Raw genomic sequence first — 23570 nt, 5'->3', positions numbered from 1 at the left:
AAAGGTTCTGAGACAGACGGAGGTGCGGCTTGTGTTTCAGGGAAAGTACCTGTGGGACGAAGGAAAAATAATATTTTGCAAATAAGATTACCCGAAGTTCGCTATCTTGGGAAATTACTGTGGAGGTTTTAGTGTAAGTGTTATCTGTGGTTACTTGAAAAGGGCTGTAATTTGTCTATTATCTCTTGTCATCATCAGTTTGCTGTAATAGAAATTTTGATGACCTGTACTAGAGAAATTGATTAGATATGGGGAAATGTATATTATGTATAAAGATGTGAATGGCTTCTGCTGTATCATAGTCAGGTAACACGAGGAACCTCAGAGGTCTTCACAGTTAGCCAACTTTGTGTGGGCGATGCGGGTTATCCGGTAGTTGAGATTGGTAGGATCTTGAAGATGGGCCCTGCTCCTTATACCACATGTGTGAATAACTGGATCTGTCCGATACTTGGAGACACCGAGTCTGAACCGCTTCTCAATATCTCCTCATATGACATGTGTAATGTAAGACTATTGAAGGACATCCGCAGACACAAAGAAAAGCTTCTTTTGGCATGGCATTGTGTCCATTTATACATATGTACCTTCTCTGATATCAGATTTGTGTTGTAATAAACCACATATGAAGGTAAGGACAAAGTTTTTATTCTTCTATTCATCAAAGAGAAGATTGGACAGAATGCACAGTTTTCATCATAATTTAAAAAGTTTTCTTGTTACAGTCATGGATCTTCTGACTTTGGTGATCCCTTGACTTTTCATCCAGCGTCACTATACTTTTCATTTAATGCCACCATCATGGCAACATTTTTATCTGTCTTTTTGTGCAAACTGCTAAATGTTAGCATGCTAACACGCTAAAACTAAGATGGTAAAAATGGAAAAAATGACACCTGCTAAACATCAGCATGTTAACATTGTCACTGTTAGCATTTAGCTCAAAGCCCCCACGGTGCCTAAGTACAATATCACAGAGTCGCTAACATGTTTGTAGACTCCTAATTTAGACTTTTTGATTCAAAAGAGAACAGGATCATGAGTGTATTCAAGAAGGACAAAGAACGGTAATCATTTTATTTTGGGGCTTGTGCATAAAAAAAGTGTTGTCTGTTTAGGGGTTAACCATAAATTCTATAATTTTAATAATGCAGCAGAAATAGTCACCGCTTCTTATCCTGAGATAAACTAGGCCTACTTATCGTGTATAAGGGAAACTAGTCAAAATTACTTTAAATCTGCTTTAATTTTAGTATTTTTTTGACGTGTATCATAATTAGACCAGCTCGTAATTATTAATGTTACAATACAACGTCAAAATTTTTGTTTCAGTATCTACAATACAATTCTATAATTCAGTTAATCTGTTTTAGTCGCATAGTGATTGTTGTTTTACTAACACCCCAACCCAACACACACAAAGACTGCTGTTTTCTGTGTCTTTAGCTAAGCCAGAGTACAAGTGATGCCCAGGGCTGTTCCTGATCCTCCTGGCCTTTTCCTTGCAGGAATCTCCTCTTCCTGTGCGGAAGTTTATCATGGTCAGCCTGCCTGTCACTGACGCCTCCCAAAGCAAAGTGACAGTGGCTTTATTCACCCGCTGACCCGTAAAGAGGACAGCGGAAGAAAGAAAAAACAAGTACGTGTGTATGTGTGTGTAACCTGACTAAGGGTTTCTTTTCTCTCCGGTAAGGAGGTTCGCTGAATCTTGTACAATCAGCACAACCCCTGGGTATGTGTGTGTGTGTATATGTGTGTGTGTGTGTGTCATGTGTTTGTGCATCCAGTGTCACGTCCTTTAACTAACTTTACCAACATGAATACATCTTCCCTCCCTCTTTCAGCCTCTTTTGTGTGTCCAGATAGAAAGAACCCAACAAATCCAACAATGTCCCTAGCGAAGTCCTTTTATCTGCACTCTAAACAAAAAGATCAGTTCTTATTTTTATTTTTTTTTGGTCTTTCCATCTCAAAGTTGAGGCACTGCAGCCTTGTAGAGAGAGAACAAGACAGACAGATAAAAGCATGGAGAGATGATGCCCATCTGCTCCGATGATCTCTCTCCAATTTTGTTTGGCATCAGCCTTTTCTCCATCCCATTCTGGCCCCATCAGCCCCAGAGGACCCAGGCACTGGCCTTTTCTTGACCCAGTTTAGGACTTCCATTCTGGGCTTTCTGATCCGTCCACTCTCCCTCTGTGTGTGTGGGTCCAACAGAGAATCCTGAGATTATCGGATGGTCACTTAAGAGGGAACGAGAGAGAGCGAAGTGCTGTCCACTTAGCTGAAGATTATCCTTTAAAAGGAAGGGATGGCGCTGGAGATGGAGGAGAGAAGGAGAAAAAAGGATGTGCTTAAGAGATGGATATAGAGGGGGTGGATGGAGGGAGAGATGGCGAGGACAGTCAGAGAGATAGAGAGAGGGCAAATGAATCACATGGAGATAAAGTGTGTGTGGGAGAGGGTTAACAAAAAAGTGAGGAGAGAAATACTGCATAGAGGGAAACGTTTAAATGAAAAGCTGAGATGGAGGCGAGGTGACAGAGTGAGAGAGAGCGGAGGAAGGTCGGAGAGAGGTAGAGATGGAGAGATAAAGAGAAGAGGAAGCAGGAAGGATGAGGACAAGAGCTGGATTAAGCAGTAAAAACAGCATTTGTGAAGTACTCTCTGACCAAATTGACGACCTTTTGCTGTGCCTTTTATGGGTAATGGGATGTGTATGCCAGCATGTATGTGTCAAACATCAACAGCACAAGTTGCAAGCTACAGACTTTAGTTGAAGTTTAATTAATGTTAGGGGAATATTTATATGTAGCCATCTTTCTAATTTAATGTCTTACAGAGTTTGAGACGATTAATGTAATTTGCTGAGATCAGTGATCACAGCGACATTACTACAAAAAAGTCTAATGGGGCAAGAAATACGAGCAAACAGACAATCATACAGTTTAAACAAGCCAACAGATTAGCCCAATTTACATGCAAACTAAATTTAAACCTACATTGGTACAATTAATAAGATTTTTGGCCAACAAGTTGATGTGGCAAATGTGTTTGCAAAAAATGGACTCATTAACACGTCCATCAGACATGGAGCAACATTAGCATCCATTTGGAGTCATGTTGCAGATTTTTGAGGGGTTTTCTGAAAACAGCTGCCGCTGCATCTGAAAACGACAAGAGTTCGAAGATCTGAGGGGAAGTTGAGAGTCAGTTGATCTGTGAGTTTGTCACTATGAGCGACCGCTTGTTGATATAAAAATATCAATTATAGCAGCTTTAAAGGTAAAAATAAAAGTGAGTGCTGCCAAAATGCCAGTAATAACCCCTCATTGCACAGTAAAACTATGTACACACAAAAACTGAACAAGAAATTTGGTCCCTAAACTGTGAACTGTTTTACTGCCCCCTTAATTTTCTCTTTCAAATAAGTTTAACCAACCTGGAGGTTTGTTTTACACTTGTCTCATCATCACAATGCTTATGTTCCTTGATGCGTCTGACTTCTTTTCAGCAATTAACATCATGGTCATAAAGTTATTACAACCTATGGGAATGATGTTAAAATTAGGTTATAATTTATGTACATTGTTGTTTATTGGAGTTTGTCACACTTATTCAAACGGTTATATGGGACAAGGCTTAAGTTCAGCTTGTTTGAGGCTTACACACATGAAAGAAATATTCTTATTTTGTTTTAAAGCCCACAAAATCCCATGTATTAGTGTTTTTGAGGTAAAAATGATAAGTGTAAATGAAAATGAGTGGGCTGAAAAACACGTACAAAGTCTGTTATTTAATCTAGTTTCAGTTGTTTTCCTCTGTTTTTTAATGTTTATTGTAAATTGTGGCATAAATTAGCAAAGAAAACTGTTTCTGAAGTCAGTTTCTGTTGTTTCACTTGCAAATTCGACACAACTCAAATTGCATGTCTACCTATGTTTTGTCCACTGTATTTTGTCAGTCCTTCAGTGTTTTTTTGGGACTACAAAGATCACAAAAGCATCTGTGTAGGGCAGAGAAAGAAATACTGTATGAGTTGTCTGTTTCCAGTTTTACCTGCAACAGGTATATTGTATCTTTCTCCAGAGGTTGCTAAGGAAGAAAAGTGTTGATGTAGCATAAATGCAAAACACTAGAAAATTCCAACACATTCAAACTCCACCCATTCATGAATTTATATGTGTGAGTGAATGAACTGGGAGTGTGTGTGTTTTGTTAGGGGGGTATAAATGTGCAAGGGAAAGAGAGAGCATTCCCTGTCATCTGATTGGATCAGTGGTCCAGCCAGTGTCCGATTATTGTATTCCCCTGGTACAACACACACGTGCGCGCACACACACACACACACACACACACAACCTTGTGTCACTATCTTCGTGGGGATCAGTCATTGACATAATCCATTCCCTAGCCCTTAACCCTAACCTTAACCATCACAACCTGCCAAACCTAACCCTACCCCATAACCTGACCATAACCTGATTTTACCATTAACCCTAAAACCAAGTCCCACTTGGAAACAGACACCTATTTCCAGGATAAACATCTAAGATAACACACCCAAAATGAACCAGTAATAACTCCTCAACCATTAGGCCTAGATGCATAATTCTGGTCTCCTTAACTAAAAATATCAATCAAATAAAGGAAGATATGGTATTTTCGTCCTCACCTAATATAAAATCTTTATTTTAATAGCAACATCACCCTCAAAACCATCACCCAACTGATTATAATGCAACTAAATATCTTTACTAATACACCTGGAATACAACTGTAACTGTAAATTTGATGAGAAGAAACTAATAAACAGCAGTTATTACACAATTTTTCAAAAATATACCAGGCGAATGTCGATGTTTTGGCCATATTAACTGTTTATATGTTCACTTTTATTGGGAGTTTTCTTCAAAACTAAATATAAACTATTTCTGCCCATACAATCACTTTCCAAATAACATAAGGCTTCCAAAACATTGAAATATTGATAAAAACAGTGAATATTCATCAACATTCCTATGACCAAAAAAACTCCAATGCTTTACAGGCCCACAACTTGAGAACAGAACATCCTACAGGCCTGTAAGTGGGCTCTGTGTCTTCGTATTCATCGTTTGATATATTAGATGTCTGTGTAGCTAAAATGGATCGGCGAGCAGATGCTCCAAAGCAACACTTGTCCCATGCTTCAGTCTCTGGCAAGAAACAAAACCTAAGAGCTCAGAGGGATTATGAAATATCCAAGATGGCGGCTCGCTGTTATTTTTACACACACAAAAGAGTTGTTTTTGGACGAAAAACAGTGAAAAACTCTGCGGTTGTAACTGTATATGTATATTGGTGCGTTTGTTATTATTATTGTCCGGCTAATAACTCTGTGAGTTTAGTGATTTGAGTTACACAGCTGATCAGAGCTGGAGCTGAGCTTTTTTTAGAGTGGTCAGACGCCAGTGTAGGATGAAATGAGAGATATGTGAATGGGAATTACTAAAGGCATGTAGTAAGAACAGAGCAATTTAAGTTGTGATATAAGCTCATTTAGATGCTTGGTGTTTTATGTGGGTATGGATAAAAATGGTTGGTTTGAGATTCTGGCTGAGCCTCCTAGATTCACGGAGGTGTGTGGCATGCATATGGTGAGAAAATACTTGGATCAGACATGGATTTCTCATTTGCATTTTTCACGAAAATTGATCGTCCTCCACCGTACCGGCAAATACGCGCTTAGCAGGTTTTAATCTAGGGTGACCAGACATTCCTGTTTTCCCGGGACAGTCTCAGGTTTTGGTGGCCTGTCCCAGTCTGGAGCTGTCCCTGAAAATGTCCCCAATTTTAACTGTGTGTTAATCATAGACTGTATAAGGTCTTACCCAACCAGAAATCAGATTTTACGTGGCCAGAAAGACTGGACAGCAGAGCACACAGGTGTCGTGCCAAAAAGTGATTGTCTGCCGATAACTGGAGCGCGTGCAGCATGTTAAAACTGTATCGTCCAATCTCTTCGAATACAGCTGCATCTGGGTCAAACAGACATAACGTGCAAATAAACATCACGTTATGTCTGTGGTAATAGCAAGGGTATATCTTTGTGATACTTTAATGTTTCTTTTAACGGAATAATCCCAATTGTGATCAAATAAGTGTTTGCAGTTTATAGCGTAACCAGGCCTGAAATTTATGTGATTATTGGCAATAATTGAAAACTGTTGTTGCCAATGGAAAATGTGTTTGGTGGGCATATGTCTAATATCCATGTTTATATTTGGAAAATGGAATGAAGCCTATAACTAACATGACTTACTACTGAGTTATATATAAAATAAAGACATGATCTCTTTTGTCCTTATGACTCGACTCTATATTATTTAACTTGCGGTGTACCAACCAATCCAGTACTTTTTACCTGTTGAAATACCTTTAAATGGCCAATACAATCCATAACATGCATTATTTCACTGCCAGAAAGTGATTGCATTTTCTACTTATTGACTGAAAGGTAGATTCTGCCTCAAAATGACTTGATTTCATTCAGAAGTTATCTTTGACAGATTATAAAACCAAAATTGTCCCCTTATTTATTTCATATATAATAACATTATTTTTTAATGACATACTGAACACCAAACCAAAAATTTTAATCCTCAAACACCACATTAAACTTGAGGGATCCAGCATTTTGGTCCCCACAAAGCTGAACGCTCCTCACATGTCATACACTCTCTCACTCCCGAGCATGATGGGAAAGAGGACAGTCTTAATGAAGGAAGGAAGAGGGACTCAAGGAAGGGAGAAAGAGAGAGGGCTGAGTGTTAGAGACAGAGGGAGAGAAGGGCGCTACCCCGCCCCTCCATGTTAATCTCCTCATTTTCATTTCTCTTACCATGTGGGATTAGAATGATTTTATTTAAAGTGTCAGCTTGAGCTGCCGGATTGAGAAATCTGGATTTCATAGGGATTATTATTACAGAGAAAATGCACACACACACACACACACACATACACCGGTAGATTTTTGTGTTCTCTGTCACTCATTAATGACCTGCTTGACCAACAAATTATATTTATCCTCAAATTCAGTACGGGGGAGACAAACAGACATTGTGATACACTTCAAAGTGTGTGTAACAGGGAGGTTGTCTGTGTGTGTTATGTGCATAATATGTCTTTGCCATTTTTTGACACATTAAAGCCTCATTTTCTCTTTTTAACCAGGAAATTACACACTTTTTGGGAGCCCATACAGTAGTAAGACCAAAGGTTTAGAGTCATGTTGCGCACACACATACACTCCATTATTTTAGTTTCTGCTTTTCGTCTTTATCGGAACATCATACAATCTCCCGTCACCCTCGGCCAGGCCAAGTGAAATGAGGTGAACAGACTCTAACCAAAGCTTCGCCCTTCTGTCAGATTTAACATCTAATCTACATTAGGATAAGGCTTTCACCGCTCAGGGAAAAAAAAGAAGAATAAAAACACCATCACCTTTTCATCCTAGGGCCAAGCCTTTTATTCCGCCTCTTCTCATTACATTAAAGGATGAGGGAGCCCGTACAGTGGTTGAGTGGTATTTAAAGACACCATCCCCTTCATCTGTTTAATTTCTCTTTATTTAAGAGACTCCCTCCTCCCTTCGCTGCGCCCTCCCTCTGTTTAATTTCTCTTCATCTAAAGACTCCCTCCCTTCATCTGACTGATTGATCTTTGTCCCACTGCAAATGACATAGAAGAGTTAGTTACTGCAAGGTCCCTAATCCAACCTTTGTGACGGGGATGCTGTGTCTGAGTGGAGACGGAGCGATTTCAGCTTTACAGATCCAAGTTCTTTATGAAAAATGGTTCTGTGTAGCACAAATGAGACACTTATTATACGTGGCACAACCTTCTTTCACTGCTGACAAGACTTTAATTAGATTAATTATTCTTAAATGATCCTTAATTTAATTTTATGTTCTTTCTTAGTTTCGTACTCCACATACAGCAGAGCACTGGAGAGTAAAACCACATACCTAAACACACCTAAATACTGCACTAATATGAATGACTTAAGAATGTTTTTTCTGTCCTGTTTAAAATATTGAAATACTTTCATGGCACTGTATACAACTAGAAATAATTATAACATAGAAAAACTACTTTAAATACTCTTCAAATAGCAATGAGCTTCTTTTTTTAGCTTACACCCCCTTAAAGCTGCAGGCAGCAAGAGAAAAGATGAATTGATATGGACTTAAAGAAAATACAGTATTTCACAAGAAAAATTAGAATTGTTTTGATAAGTTTTCTCTGTAGTAATTCAAATTCATATTAGGGCTGCATCTAACAATGATTTTCATTAAGTTAAGTTCTTCTTTAATTGATTTATTGTTTGTTTAAAATGTCTATAGAATGTCAAAAAACAGTTAAATATGACCATCACAATATCCTTACGCCCGAGGTGATGTCTTCATATTGCTTATTTTGTCCAACCACAACTCAAAGATATTCAATTTCCTGTCACATAAGACAAGGAAAAGCAGCAACTCCTCACAATTGAGAAGCTGGAAGCAGGAAATATCCAATATTCACAATTAATTGATCAAAAACATTGAATTGAATAATTGAACTGAATAATGAACCAATAGTTTAGCTCTAAAAAGCATCGTCATCATCATCCACACCGATAAATAATCTTGTGATCCACTGCAGAGTTTGAAACCCCAGACTGAGAACCTCTGTGCAAGACATTTAACCAACAGAAAACCCCTTTTTCTTTTACTTTGTTACTGCGACTAAAGAGCAATTCATAACTGACTAGTCTTTGTAACCCTTTCTAACATTCACATCCCAGCGATTAGTGAGAAAGGCTCACTGCAAGTCCCTCCTATTACACAATTCGGTGACTTCATACTATGGTGACAGATCTCATGATGTCAAAGTGCAGGAGTAGTGCCATTTGCAGGCACAAATACCGGAGATTTTATCCTGATGAATACGTACACACACACACACACACACACACACACACACACGCGCGCGCGCGCGCACGCATTCACGCAAACACTCATTTTAAGAGCAAGGTCTTGGGAAGTAGGTTAAGCAGGCCGGGATCACCTCTCGCTGCTCTCTCCCAGCTTAGAAGCACTGAGAGAGTCGGGTGGGAGAGATGGGTAACTGAGGTGGAGAGGGTGGAAGGGGGGAGAACGAGATGGAGAAATCTTCCAGAGGACATCTGTCACCATGAGCAACTTGTGAGCTGCTTTTTTGCAGCCAGCTCTGTGACCCAAAGATTCTCTTGGATGACTGACTAAGAACTATGAAAGTTTTAGAGGGGGCCTTAGCCCTTGCACACGGCCTGGGAGACCCCATACAGACCCCGTTAAGTAAAATCTCTATCATATGGAGCGGACATAGAAGATAATACTTAATACTGGTAATACTTAATCTGCTCAGTCTTTGAATATTTATCAGGCAAGTATGAAAATTCAAGTCATGAGAAAATTACACATTGACAGGAAAATGTGTCAGCTCACGTCACCCGGTTTTTATGTTACTAAAGCAACATATGACGTTTCCATTGCTGTTTTGTGACCATGTGTCCACATTTGAGGATGCCGTTGGTGCTGAATAGGGAGCTGCACATTGCAAAAGTGCATGCATGAGAACATTTCTCCCCCTCCCGCAGGTGTTTAAGCTGTACAGTAAACAATAATGCTTTACACACACACACACACACACACACACACAAACACGCAAACATACAAACACAAAAGGCTCATTGTGTGTCTGCTAACCCATCCTTTTTAATCTGGGATTATGGTATTCCCATCGTGATGGCAACAGAGGAAACAATGCTTTATTTCATGGGAGGAAATGTGCAATAATGATGTTAACACCTCAATCTGCCTTATTTAACCATTACATACAGTCTCCCTCCCTCTCTCTCTTTCTCTCTCTCTCTCTCTCTTTCTCACACACACACACACACACACACACACACACACACTCACACACAAGCAGACACCAAGTTTTAATATTTGTCCATCCCTCTCTAAGCAAACCTTGACACACACAAATCTAAATAACTTTTGAAATTAAATCCAATCCAAATTTTAAAACATGTATTCCAATTTTTTACAACAAAATATGTGTTTGTTTGAGAGAGAGCGAGATCATGAGAGAGAGAACGAGAGAGAGAGTGCCTTTGAACCTTATTGTGGGCATACACTATAGAGTATAGTAGCTGCTCCCATGGGGTGTAATCTGACACTAAAATCGTCCATTAACACACTATCTAATCTATTCTTCTCCGTTGTGTCACACTTCCATGAGTCATTTGTGGCTTCTGTGCTTTGGCTATCAGCCTCTTTAATGTAGTTCACAGTGCGCAGTAATAGGATGCTGTCTTTATGGATAAAGAGTTTTTCAAATCCTTGACCCTAAAGCCATAACACTGACTGTGTGAGCAAGGATTTGGTGAAAATTTTAGTCCACAACGAAACAGTACATTATGTTTAAGCAAAGTGAGATTTCAGATTCTATATATCTTGACCTCACTGTGTTGTTTTACACTTGGTGAAGCACAGATCAGATGCTGTTTGACTTCAGAGGTGGAGGCCAGAGGATCATAGCGGGCGCTCCTGTGTTTGAGAGGTAACGGTGTGCTGGTCTGTGAATAAGACCTCTGATGATGGCTGTATTTTTAATGTGAGGGCCCCAGGTGCTGCCAGCGTCACACATGGACACTCATGGCACCGGTGTCCTGGCACACACCAGCCAACCAGGGAAGGTCCAAGACGTGGTGTGTATGGCTGAGAGAGAGTGTGTGTAGATGTATGTGTGCATGCATGCTACATGGCAAAATAATTTGGTGTGTGTGTGTGTGAGAGAGAGAGAGAGAGAGAGAGAGAGAGAGAAAGAGACTCCTTTGCTTGAGAGAAGGCCGGTGTTGGTCTGGAATGCAGATGAGCGTAATGATGATACCCCCATGCTAATGCTAATCTCTTTTTATTACAAATCTAATCTTTGCTCTATGTCATATTCTCCTGCAGGGCTTTCATGCAATGCATTTAATGCCAGTTAAAATAAGTAAAGGATCAACAATAAAGAAATAACACCAGCTTCTTAAATCCTCATAGAATTACTTTTCATTGTTGGTTTCTGACCAGTTACATTAGTGCATTTTAAATTCAGGAGCATTTAATTACGATAATAGTGCAGTTGCAGATGCATGTGCTCATGCATGTATGTATGTGTGTGTGTGTGTGTTTGCACATATGTATGCAAGCACGTCTGTGTGTGTGTGTATGTGTGTGTGTGTGTGTGTGTGTGTGTGCACCAGCTGTCTGATCAGTAATCAGTTAGCAGTGGGCTAATGCAGCCTCCTTAACCCAGGGGCCTCATAAGACTGCCTCTGGCCCGGCCCCTCTCTGCCAGGGACAAATCCATTACCCAAAACAAGGACATCAAATGTCAACAAACACACACACACACACACACACACACACACACACACACACACACACACACACACACACACACACACACACACAGATTGTATATACTTGTCCACAGCAGAGTTGATTAATGTCATGAGAGGAAAGTGTCTCTATGAAATGCTACAATTCACAGTGGCTATAATAATTTTCACGCCTTTGTGATTAGTTTTTAGTTTAATGCCAGTTATTAGAGAAAAACTGGTGGTGTTACGTATCTTTACACTGAGGATGATTGATTGGTTTTCAGGGACATATAAAATGAACTCTTAATTTAAACTTAAGGAGAGAATAAAAAAAAAAACTTCTAAGTGGTTTCTCAAACAAGAGAAGCTGCCTTTAAAGGAAAAGAAAACCTCCCCAAAGGGATCATGGGCATTTTGTCAAGGGCTCTGTGACCAACCCGCCATTCTACAAAGGTTAACATAAATAGCACATAAACTGCACTGAAAACAGTCCCTCAGAAGTGGCACAAAGACTGTGGCGGCTCCCCAAGGGCCTGATGGTAAGCAGCAGCGTTTACATATCAGTGGGCCTTGTAGCATGTACAGTGATCTGGCAGGTTGGAGAGCTTTGATGCTCCGTCACCCAGCAGGTCGGGTGTATCTATCCCCAGGGCGGTGCTGCTTTCTGGGCTGGCCTGCCTGGGTGACAGGGCCTCCTCCCGGAAACCTCCCTGGTGCCCGTACCCAACAGATGGCCTCAAAGAGGGACCAGAGACACAGGGCCAACATCCAGCTCTCAAACAGAGGAGCAGGGGAGCAAATGGCCTGTTAATATTTTATACAAACGCTCTCACTCATCTCCGAGCAAGGAAACGGACAGGACTGAGAGCACAGTGTGAGTGTGTGAAGGGGCAAGAGTGTGTGTGTGTGTCTGTGCTTGGCAGAAATCAAAGACATTTTGATGAAATATGAATAGTTTCCCACTCAGAGGTGCTTCACAGCTAGACTCCTTGTGCATAGTAATCAGTAATCACACACTTGTTTGTCAAAGGAGAGACTTTGGCCACAGATCCAGGAAGAAATACAAAAAAAGATGACACAATGACAAAAAAAATGCTAATAATAATCCTCCTTCTCCCTCTCTCACACACACACACACACACACACACACTCCCCAATTACTCTCAGTACCAGATCCTTCCTTAAGCCTCTGCTGTAGTTTTTAAGCGTAACCTGCACGCTAATAGCCCATAACCCCTGTACAGATCAGTGGAGGTTATGCTATTTGCTGGTCGGTAATTGCCCTCTTCATCAGTACTCTGTCTGCGCAGGCAGCAACGCGGCCAGCCCCGGGGTCCTCCTGATGTCATTAATGTGTGATTAGGGCCGGTGGGGAGCAGCAGTTAGGAGGTTAAAAAGCCCCTGACAGCCCTCATCATCGGCGAGGAAACCCTGAGACTGATGCAGGGGCCGCGCAGATGGGCGAGAGTGTGTGGCTGCCAAAGCGCTAACTTGTTATTCCTCCTCACCTCCAAAAATCACGCCACGCTAATAAATGGCACTGACATGGGCACGCACGTGTGCAGCTACATGGACACAGGTACACATACATCCACAGACAAACACACAGTATACACTTAATCATAAAATGTGTCCAAGCTTTCTTGATCGAGGAAGAAATATCGTTGCTACTATTAGCAGAGAGAGTGGGAAGGCTGCCAAAATGTTAATCAGAGTTTAATACACATAGATGCACAAAGTTTTGCTATTTTTTTTAAATTTGATGAAACTGATTGGACTTGAAATGATGAGTCGGTCATGGGAATACAACACTGACAAGTTAAACTTGACACAAGCCATCTATAGAACCGAAAGTGTCTGCCTAAGTGTTCAATCATGTCAGGGCTTTAGGATTCCTTTAAGTTGTCATCTTTAATACATGAGACGATTTCCAGCCCCTACTGCGCAACAAAGTCATTAGACTGGGAGGAAAGATGAAATATAAATCAAGCGTCTCTCTCTCTGCCCCCTCCCCTGTGAACAGGTGGCTGAGTTGAATGAGAGGGTGCGCTAACTTGGCTGTCACCATGTTTTCCAACAGAACCGCTGCCTTCTAAAGCCAAACCACCGTGAATTATACATCTATGGCAGTAATTCTCTCAGAGGAGAGAGACAGAGAGAAAGTGAGAAGGGGGGCTAAGAGAGTTAGAGAGATTAATGGCTGGAGCGGTTGTTTTTGACGCAGCGATCCTTGGCTCCGCTTCCCGCCTGCCGCTTATTGGCTTTTCAGAGCACATTTATTTATTTCGTTAACAAGAGAGAGCGGCCACGTTGCTGTCACTCTTTTGGCTCGGTCAGTGCCACAGCAGACTTGTCATCTCCTACACTGTGGCGTGCGCCTTTGAACCCTGCTATGCACTACAGAGTGAGAATATTAATAGTGCAACAAACAAGCACTTTAAAAATAGCAGGTTTCTGTCAGAGGCCGAGAGTCACTGACACTTTTTGTCTTGAAAACTGACCTGTAGGAGAAGAAAAGTGACACATATTTTATGACTCATTAACATCTAAACCAATGCTTGTTTTGTCCCCTTATATCACCAAATTATGTGCATAAAACAAATCGCATTCAGCTTATTGTCAGTTCAAGGCAACTTTTACATTGACTTTTTTTCTTAATTTGAAACGCCAACATTTCAAACACATGCATGTGTGAGAGAAAGAGAAGATGGCCGCAGAGCATGCAGACACGCAGTGAGTGTTGTTTGAGTGGGTTTTTTTTACTGGGTTTCCAACAGGTGCCAGTAATCAACTATTAACTGCAAGAGGTGTTGCAGTTGATTATTAAGACACCATATTTGCTACAGGAAACTATGCATTTGGCATAACAGAGAATTGTAATACTGACATGTCAGGAAAAAATTATTTTGAGACACACTTGAGACACACAATTGATCCATAATATTAATAGTTTACTTTAAAAGGTGATAATTAAAAGCTTGACATAGGATATTACTGATAAAATGTGTATGCATCTAGCAACCAAGTCTTCTTCACATCACAAAAATTAGAAAAAAACCTTCAGTGCTTTGAAAAAAAGAATTTAAATAATTCTGCAAATGGGATATTAAATCATGTTACCCTTTTATTTTAGTGTATGAATTCCTCAAGCTAAAATAAAGACATTGAGAAGTGTGATGTGAGATAAAACTGAGTACAATCAGATATGAATAGTCAATCCATGGACTAATCTGTGTTCAGCCTCTCAAGGGAGTCTTCACAAAGGGCCGTCACCGGCTTAGCCAATAAACGTATTCAAGTCGGTTTCAACACAGTGCGGCATGTTCCAACATAATCTATCCAGGAGGTCGTGACCTCTACATCCCCTGCCTGTGGAATAAAGAGGACCTCAGGCCGGGATGACAGGAGAAGTCTTCCAAGGAGTTCATGTTACCACATGTCATAATAACAAGAAGCTACTGTTCCCCCGCCAGGCTCCTTCCCTCTTTGTCTTGGAGGGGCTCTGGACAGGGGCAGACAGGACGCGCTGGCAGAGCTGAAACTGAATATTATCATTGGGGGGAATCTTGTTTCATGTTACTGAGCGGCTACGCCAGCTAGCTGGGTGCACCGTCACTTCACCTGACAGGAGCAGTTCACTTTCAAAGACAAGTTTTATGTAGGCACATAAGGATCTATTATAGGAAATCTAGACATCCCAGTTTCCCATCTTGATCGACTTATTTAAAGGCTTTACACACCGTTCACACTCGCATGCTGTAGATTCATACACAAGTGTTGACCGCATTACTCCCCCCGCTCACCCTCCATGGCGACTGAGAGGTCAATATCTCACTTTACCGCCAGCTACACTTTCCTCTGTCACTCACGGCTCCTACTCCATTCAAACAGCAGGTTAACCCAACAAAGGAGGCCGCAGGGGAGCTGCCCGAGCCTTCCGCTTACACACACACAACACAGGCTCACAAACACACACGCAGCACACACATAACGCAGACAGTGCGAGCTGCGGTGCTGCTCAGAGCTTGACGGGTGCTTTGTGCCCATCAGTCAGCCGGCACCTGAGTCCTGAAGATACCTTCAGTCAGCGAGGCCGACTCCCTGAAAGGAGGGATTCACACAGCTCTGAAATATTGATACTCGGAGCATGCCGACCTTTTGACCTCTCCTTTACATTGTTAGAGGAGAAGAGGAAGTGGAGGAGGAGGAGGAGGCGGAAGAGGAAGAGGCCGGAAGTGTGGGGTGTGGCCAGGTGGAAAAGTTTACTTACAGTTAGTTTACAGTCTACTTTTGGGGAGAATTTGTTTTGCCAATTATGTGAAAATACACAGGTACACCAAATTGTTCCAATGTATATAACAGCCACTACGTAGAAATTTTGTCTAACAAAATGTTTATTCATACATATTAAAACGATTACCCCCATTTAAGAGAAAAATCTCAAAAACACTTACTAGAGGACAGATAGCACAGTTAGCCTTTGACTCTAGGACAGAGAAATGGAGTGACGAGAGAATGATGGAGAGGGAGGGAGCGGGGAATGGGTCGGAAGTTTGACATTCCTGTGGGCGATGTGTGTCTCGTCAGTGAACACGTTTGGATTCTTTTAACGGGAGTCGATACCCCCTTCCGCTTCCCAAGCACTCACTGTGAGCTGAGCCGGGGTAATGCCATTGAACAGGGACAATGGGGCCTCTTAAAAGGCAGCTTTTAACTGGGCGTGTGCACGTGGATATCAATACAGCCGATAGTTTTCCATGTAAGAAGATCAAACACAGAGACACTGGGTGAATTCTCAGTGAAGAAGCAGACAAATAAATGAAATGACTAGAGGGAGTTTATTTAAAAGAGAGAAAAGTGTTTCTGTTTTGCTGTTGTACAACATACAAGCGTTTCTCTCCCCTTTTTTCCCTTTTTCTCTGTTCCCCCTCTTTCCTTTTTGCTCAGACACACATGCTCCAGCGTAAGCTCTTCAAGTTTAAAGCATGCTTTTCAAAGGCGCTTGGGTGCCTGTATCACTGCTTTAGACAAAAGGGCCAGCTCTTAGGAGATAGAGGGGACATCTGAGGCAGAGAGAGCGGGGGAGACAGGAGCAGAGAGAATGAAAGAGAAAGAACGAGCAGGGTTAGAGAGACAGAGGGTGAGAGGGGAGACAGAGAAGGAGAGAGTGAGGGAGACAAGGGAAGAAGAGAAGGAGGGGGCACGATTGCAGGCTTTCAACTGCCTTTTGTGGGCCTCTCTGCAGATGTCACCAGCTGTTCCCCTGCACGGAGGGTTCCAGAGCGTGGAACATCGCCTCCGGCCCCGTCCTCGGCCACCTTTCAAGTGTCAATCAGACAGGAGGGGTTAGGGGTGGGGTGTGGTGACTGAGGGGTGGAGAACCGGTTCGAGGGAGGTAGGAGGAAGGGGGGAGTTCGGTGGAAGGGAGGAAAAGGGGGCCAACAGACTGGGCTTCGGTCACTGTCCTGAGAACAGTGCCACCGATTTGCCATTGATTAAGCCCCCCCGCTCAACCCACTCAATAACAGAGAGAGGATGGAGCCAGCCGTATGCGGCGTGCAGACAAAAGAGGCCCGTGGGCAAGGTTAGCTGGAGATCACACGACTGCAAGGCTACTGCTTCCACAGAACTACCGTTAGCCATAGTGTTAGTGATTAGCGATAGCCGATGCTCCCAAACCCAAGCCCTCCTCCCCACCATCGCTCCTTGGTTTAACCGTGAGGGTGACCTACGATTAGATGTGTATGTTGTAGTGGAGAGGAGGGTGAACAGCGGTGGGAGCAAGAAAAGTTGTCATTGCGAGTGAACAAGCAAACACAAAAGAGGCTGACATATGGTGTGATTGACACTGAGACAAACAATGTCTAATGAGGAGGAGAAGGTGTGCTTAACACCGCTTAACCTTGGAGCGTCTAGTCGGCTGACATAACTCCAAGACACTTTTATTGACGACATCAATATCTACTGTACGCGGCTGTGTGTATAACCTTCTAGCCAGGAATGATGGGGTGAAACCTGCAGCACAGAGCCATTTAATCACCCAGACAGGGTCAGTCGTAGAAACCCACAGACAGGAACCCAAACAATTCTTCCACGGTTTATATTGGCAGACAAGTCTGCGTCGAAAAATGGTGCCGCTGTCACATTGATGTGATACAATTGAAAGCTTGAAAAAACACACTGATTCCCCGGTTTTATTGACAGCCTAAAGTGAGAGTCACAGACCCTCAATGCATCTTATCAGGCAGTGTAAGTAGGTCTATTATACACACTATTGCCGCTGCCCTGCTGATAACCTCTGTGCTGAGGCCGTAAAACAAAGGCCTTTGAAGAGGAAAGGAACTGGTGGATTTCGTGTGATTTATGTCTTCTAAAAACAAGATGGCTTAGCAGAGGTCCCAGACCATGGCTGACCCTAGTGTTTCCTGTCACCTTGTCCTGTGTCTGTGTGTTGCTCTGCGGGGGATAAGTATACAAAAACAAGTACATAAATGTTTATACAGCATTAATTAACGGCTCAGTCGGAAGAATACACTTGTCCTGAAGTGTAAACTCGGTCAGAGAAGTTCACAAAATACAGCTGTACCTAAGATCTGTTGCAGACTGACTGTCTAGCCTGACGATTTGGTGTTTAGAGACTGTGAATGAGAGGAAACTGTTTAAATATAGAAAACTGTTTATATTTAGCTGTGTGTTGTGCATTTAATGTAATTTCAATGACTCATGCTAATCTTAAGGCACATCCTTACAGTAATACACATGATATCATTGTAGGGAGCACTGGTAGACAGGTTAAGGTGTTATGTAATTTCCTTTTGACAGCAAATTTACTGCTGATCTCTCCAAAACAAAATGACAATATTTTTTTTACTACTGATGATAGCAACATAGAAACAGATGTCTTTCTTAATTAAAATGTCAGCTTGATCGGTTTACTCCTACAGGTTTATTCTCATTATAAATCGATCAGAAATATATTTCCTGACCCGGGAACAAGAGATGACCCCTTATCACATTGTCATCACAAAACAAAAGGAGGCCAAATCGCTCCTGCCTGTCAGACATGTAGCAAAACACGACTTCAATCAAGGGGCCAGCACTTTTTCCGAGGGGTAATATCCTTGGGCATTAATCACCCCAGTCATAAATCAAAAGAGCGTGACCACCCCCCCACTTCAATGCCCTGCCGCATCCCTCCTTCACTTCCCACCCCCTCTCCCCCTTCCCCTCCTGTGGCGTGCATATACTCTGCAGTCTCCATAGTTAGACAAAGTTGAAAAATCATAAATCAAAAGAATGACCTCAGCTATCCTGCCACACGCCATCGCCCGCTCCCCCCTCCCTGTCCCGCTCCTGCCACACCATCACCCTCTCATCCTCCTCGACCTTCTACCCATCAAAGTTCATCCAATGCGTCAGAAATCAAGAGTGGCTTCCTCAATATTTCCTCATCATCCACATATCCCAGATTTGTAGCCACCACTCACTAAACCCTACACCCACCTCCAGTCTGAGGTCACAGGGTCACTGTGAGGTCTTGTGGCTGACTGGCTGAATGTGTCTTTGTCTCACCCGGTCTGAAGCTCTGCTCACTTGCTCGCGGAGGTGGCCCCCATGGTCACAGAGTCTCGTGTTTTTCTGATCCCCTCCAGCAGAAGTGAAAAATAGCAGGAAACGTATATCTGTCATTGTCCATTCAGGAGATCACCTGTAAGGAAACGAAGCGGCCAGCAAGTGCTGACACAATCATCCCTGTGCCTAGCAACACATCCTGGTTCCGGCCCAGACGCGAGGGACCGTACAGTACGTCTGAGCTGCTCCACTTCCTGCCCCACAAGGCAGAGGGAGGGGGTGGGGATGGACTGCAGGTTATCACCGGCTGAAGGGGGAATTCTGGAGAGAAAAAATAAAGACTTTTGTGGTCTGAGGTTAGATGAAAAATGAAAAACAAGTTCAGACACACTGAATCAGATCATATCTTACAGTTTTGCAGTCCTATAGTTGGAAAACAAACAAACACCAAAACATGGTGTATTGTGGAAATAAAAAGTCAAAAGAAGTGTTACATACGCCACATCTGAATAAAAACTAAATAAGGAAATTATTAATTGTTACATAGCCAGGACATAAACCAGATCCTCCAAATAGAACATTACTGTGTAAAACACTTGTGACACCTGCTTTGCGTGATTTGCTACCTCTTGGTTTGTCCCCAGCTCTGTCGATTTACCTCTGACAGTCACGCATGTTTTTGAGTCAACTGGAGGGTTTTCTTAACCCTGACTCAGCGAACAACCACTGTTTGATCTTCTCTGCTGTTGTGATGTCGTGTTCCTCTCATTACAAAGAGCACCAGGAAATGGTGGCCCCTGGAGAGATGAGAAAGAGACCCTGTTTATCCTGAGCAGAACCCATGCTCGTGATTACAACCCAGCCCTGCACCTGGCCCCAGTGACATGCCAAGTACTCATACTTTGGTACCCTCCCCTACCACACACACATGCACGCGCTTGCACACAAGCACGCGCTTGCACACATACACACACACACACACACTAACTTGCTCCACTCACCCAAGACGTCTAGATTGTAAGAAAGTATATGCAAGAATCTTAACCATCCACAGTTGTTGTATAATAATAAAATGTATATAATAATAATTTATGACAATTTACAATTTGGTTTTTAATGAAACCCTTTTGTTCAAAGAAACATCTGTTTTCCCCCATAATTACATAGTTATTGCCAGGTAAGAACCAATATAATGATTCAGATATTAAATACCTGTAGAAAATATAGCCATTGTTGTAATCACTAATATATGGCAGTTTTTGACTTTGGAGAGAAATATAACTTAACTGATGGTGAATTATATTAATAAGCCAGGAAGAAGCCATAACTAGCTTAATCTCTCAGAGTCAGAATTAAAAACGCATTGTTGAAAGCTATCGGCCTTAGAAAGGTTAAACGGCTCATTAACCCCTGTGGGATTCAGATCTGGCACACACACACACACAGACACACACAGACACACACACACACACAAAGAGCATGGTCAATGCTTTCTAAGTATTTTGAGGGGGGCATTTATATAGATGTTTATATGCTGGCCAGAGATGAACTTTATTCAGAAACAAGCCACATCAAGTCAATGGGAATGTTTTATTTGCATATGATCTCACCCAGGACCCATAAATTACACTCTTACTAAAAATACACTGCCAGAATCCACCAAACATGTTGAATCGGGGCCATAGAATCCTATTTGGCAGCAGAGGTTTGAATTGTGTGGCCGATGCAAAAACAGAAGTGCTGTGACATCTTGTCTTTGTGCTCGTGAGGAGTCACATTGCAAACTGGTGGAATCAAAGACTCGCCGAAAACTTTCGACAGGCTTTTCAGTCCCTTTTTGAGCTGAGAGATGTGAGCTGGGTGTAGCTCCATATCTTTCATGCTCCTTTTTTATTTACCCTTTCTTTCCTCAACAGCACTCAAGTTCACTTACTCTGTCTCCATTGCTGCTTTCTACAGAATCTCAAACTCCTTTCCTGCTTTTCTTCAAACCACTTATTCTCACCTTTGAATTGAGGCAAAACTTTGGAGAAATAATAGATTTGGAAAGTCTCTCTTTTGCTTCTCTCTCATGCACTCACAATTACAAACGCCTCTTCTTTTTTTCTCTCTTTTTGGTGTGCTGGCTGCCAGCTTTGGAGGAGCTCTATTGTCTCCTGGACCAGCACCTGTCACCACAGTGTTAAAATGCTGAGGAGAGGGGCCGTATGGTGTAGGACGCCCTCAGCAGGCCACTGGATATGTGTGTACATGCTTCAATTTGCACGCACACACACATAAACACATGCACATACTCACAAGTTATTCCTTGTTAAATTGGGGAGGGGTGTGTTGGAGGTGTTTTGGAGGTCATTGAAGCTGCGTGTGAAAGTGTGTGTGTGTGTGTGTGTGTGTGTGTGCATGTGTGTGTGCGTGTGTGTGTGTATGTGTGTGTGATTAATCCACTGAGCAAAGACAGTTTGAGCTGTTAAACAGCTGAGTGTCAAAGGGCTTTTATCAAGGCGAGTGGCGCCTGGACTGACACACAAACCCACACACACATGCACACATATTTTTCACAGCACTTGCACATTCATGTACCAGGCAAATGCATCAAATTAGGCTGCATCCGCACATACATATACACACACACACACACACGCGCTCTGTAGGTACGGAAGAGAATGGCAGAGTGGTTATCATAAAAAAAGCTGATAAAAACACACAGAAGGACAGATCCAGGTCCATCTTGCTGTCTAGATGCAGTGGTGAACGCAGCTGTTGCTAATTCTCTCTTTCAGTCAGTGGTGGTATGTAACTAAGTACATTTACTCAAGTAAAGGTACTTAAATACAAATTCAATGTACATGTACTTTACTTGAGTATTCCCTTTTTATACAACTTTATACTTCTACTTCAATACATCTCACATCTCAGAGGCACTTACTATTTGTCATACCTTTACCTTCAGGTGAAAACCATGTATCTCCAAATTTGTTGATTTTGAATTTAAATTTTTCTGGTAAACTAAAGGATGAAGTGTTCCTTCATGGGCTGAAAAATGGTCATACTTCTGCAGCCCTTGGATCAGCTGGAAAATGCATCGTAACAATGATAAAAACAGGGCTGTTTTTCTGAGTTCATGAAAAGTTCATTTTTTAGAGATCTGTGGGTCTCACAGTACAGTGGCAATACAAACACATGATGATCTTATAGAATATGATGCATTGCTGTAGATTAAACTACCCACCAATATATATAGAAATTAAAGTTAGCTAGATATCTACAGCAGTAAAATACTACATATACATTAATGCAGCAGTAATACTAATCCAGAAACATCATATATAATAGTAGAACACTGACAGGGACCATTGTATTGCACAATGAATACTTTTACTTTTACTTAATTAAGTAAAAGTAAAAGTATACAGGACATTTACTTGTATTGGACTGTTTTCACAGTGCAGTATTTTTATGGTACTTTTACTTTAAGTTATACGTCTTCCACCACTGACATGAGCATGTGATGAGGACATGCGACAACAGTGTGTGTCATCCTGAAGCCTTATTATAAACCCAATTTCATTACTTTCTTCCTATCTTCCATTTTCTTCCTTACCATTTCACTGCAATTATAACCTCAGCGAAGAAAAATTGTCTGACACCTGTTTGTTACAACCGGAGAAAACGTGAAACTTAAAGTTTGTCGAAGAGAAAATGTTTTGTATTTAACAGTGGCAGCAAGACAAATGTCTGCACACCTTAGCCAGTAAAGAATGGAATGTTAGAGATAAATTTAAATCAGTTGTGTACTACCAGTGGTAGCAGAAAGACTAGAGAAACAAAAACAATGAAAATCTAAATTGGCCCTAAACGCAGGCAAATTTATCCATCTGAATTACAAGATGCACATTGAATTTTCTTCATTTCCAGGATTCAGTCAATTGTTTTAAAGACCTCATCAATGGGCAATGTGGCCTGGATTCCAATGTATGGGACCACAAGCAGGAAACAAGGAAACAGGGAAATAAGAAACATGTCTCTCTCATTTTATGACACATTTTAACACCTTTTTTGTCCTTTTCATTACCACAACCTGATTCTGGCACTGTACTGTATAATCCCTACAACTCTGTAAGTCTACCAGGCAACAATGCAGCTACACCAAACGCCGTCATTGTGTTTCTTTAAAAGTCACCAGAATGCTGGATAGATCATATTATTTCCTCATAAATGACATATTCTTGCTATATTCCAGGTTTTTGACCACATTTCAAGTCAGTCACAGTTTCATAAATGTTGAATGGTAAAACAGTGAGTGATGTAGAAAGGTCGTAAGCTGCTTAGCATTCAGACTTGCTATGTGGTAACTACATGTCCATGTATCCATGGACAAGAGCTCCTTTGTGCATCGTTGTACATTTGTCTGTAAGATTTACATGTGCACACACACTCACACACACACTCAGAAGCAGAGCTACTCCAGCACGCAGAACCACACAGACACTTGCACATCACGTTCTCCTCCCCCAGTATAACCTACATCTTTATCTAAATAAAGGCATGTTTCAGA

The sequence above is a fragment of the Micropterus salmoides genome, unplaced genomic scaffold (assembly GCF_014851395.1).
Source record: "Micropterus salmoides isolate LMB-PRFRI ecotype aquatic unplaced genomic scaffold, ASM1485139v1 Ms_hic_scaffold_18, whole genome shotgun sequence".
Taxonomy (NCBI): domain Eukaryota; kingdom Metazoa; phylum Chordata; class Actinopteri; order Centrarchiformes; family Centrarchidae; genus Micropterus; species Micropterus salmoides.
This window is presented reverse-complemented; position numbering follows the sequence as displayed.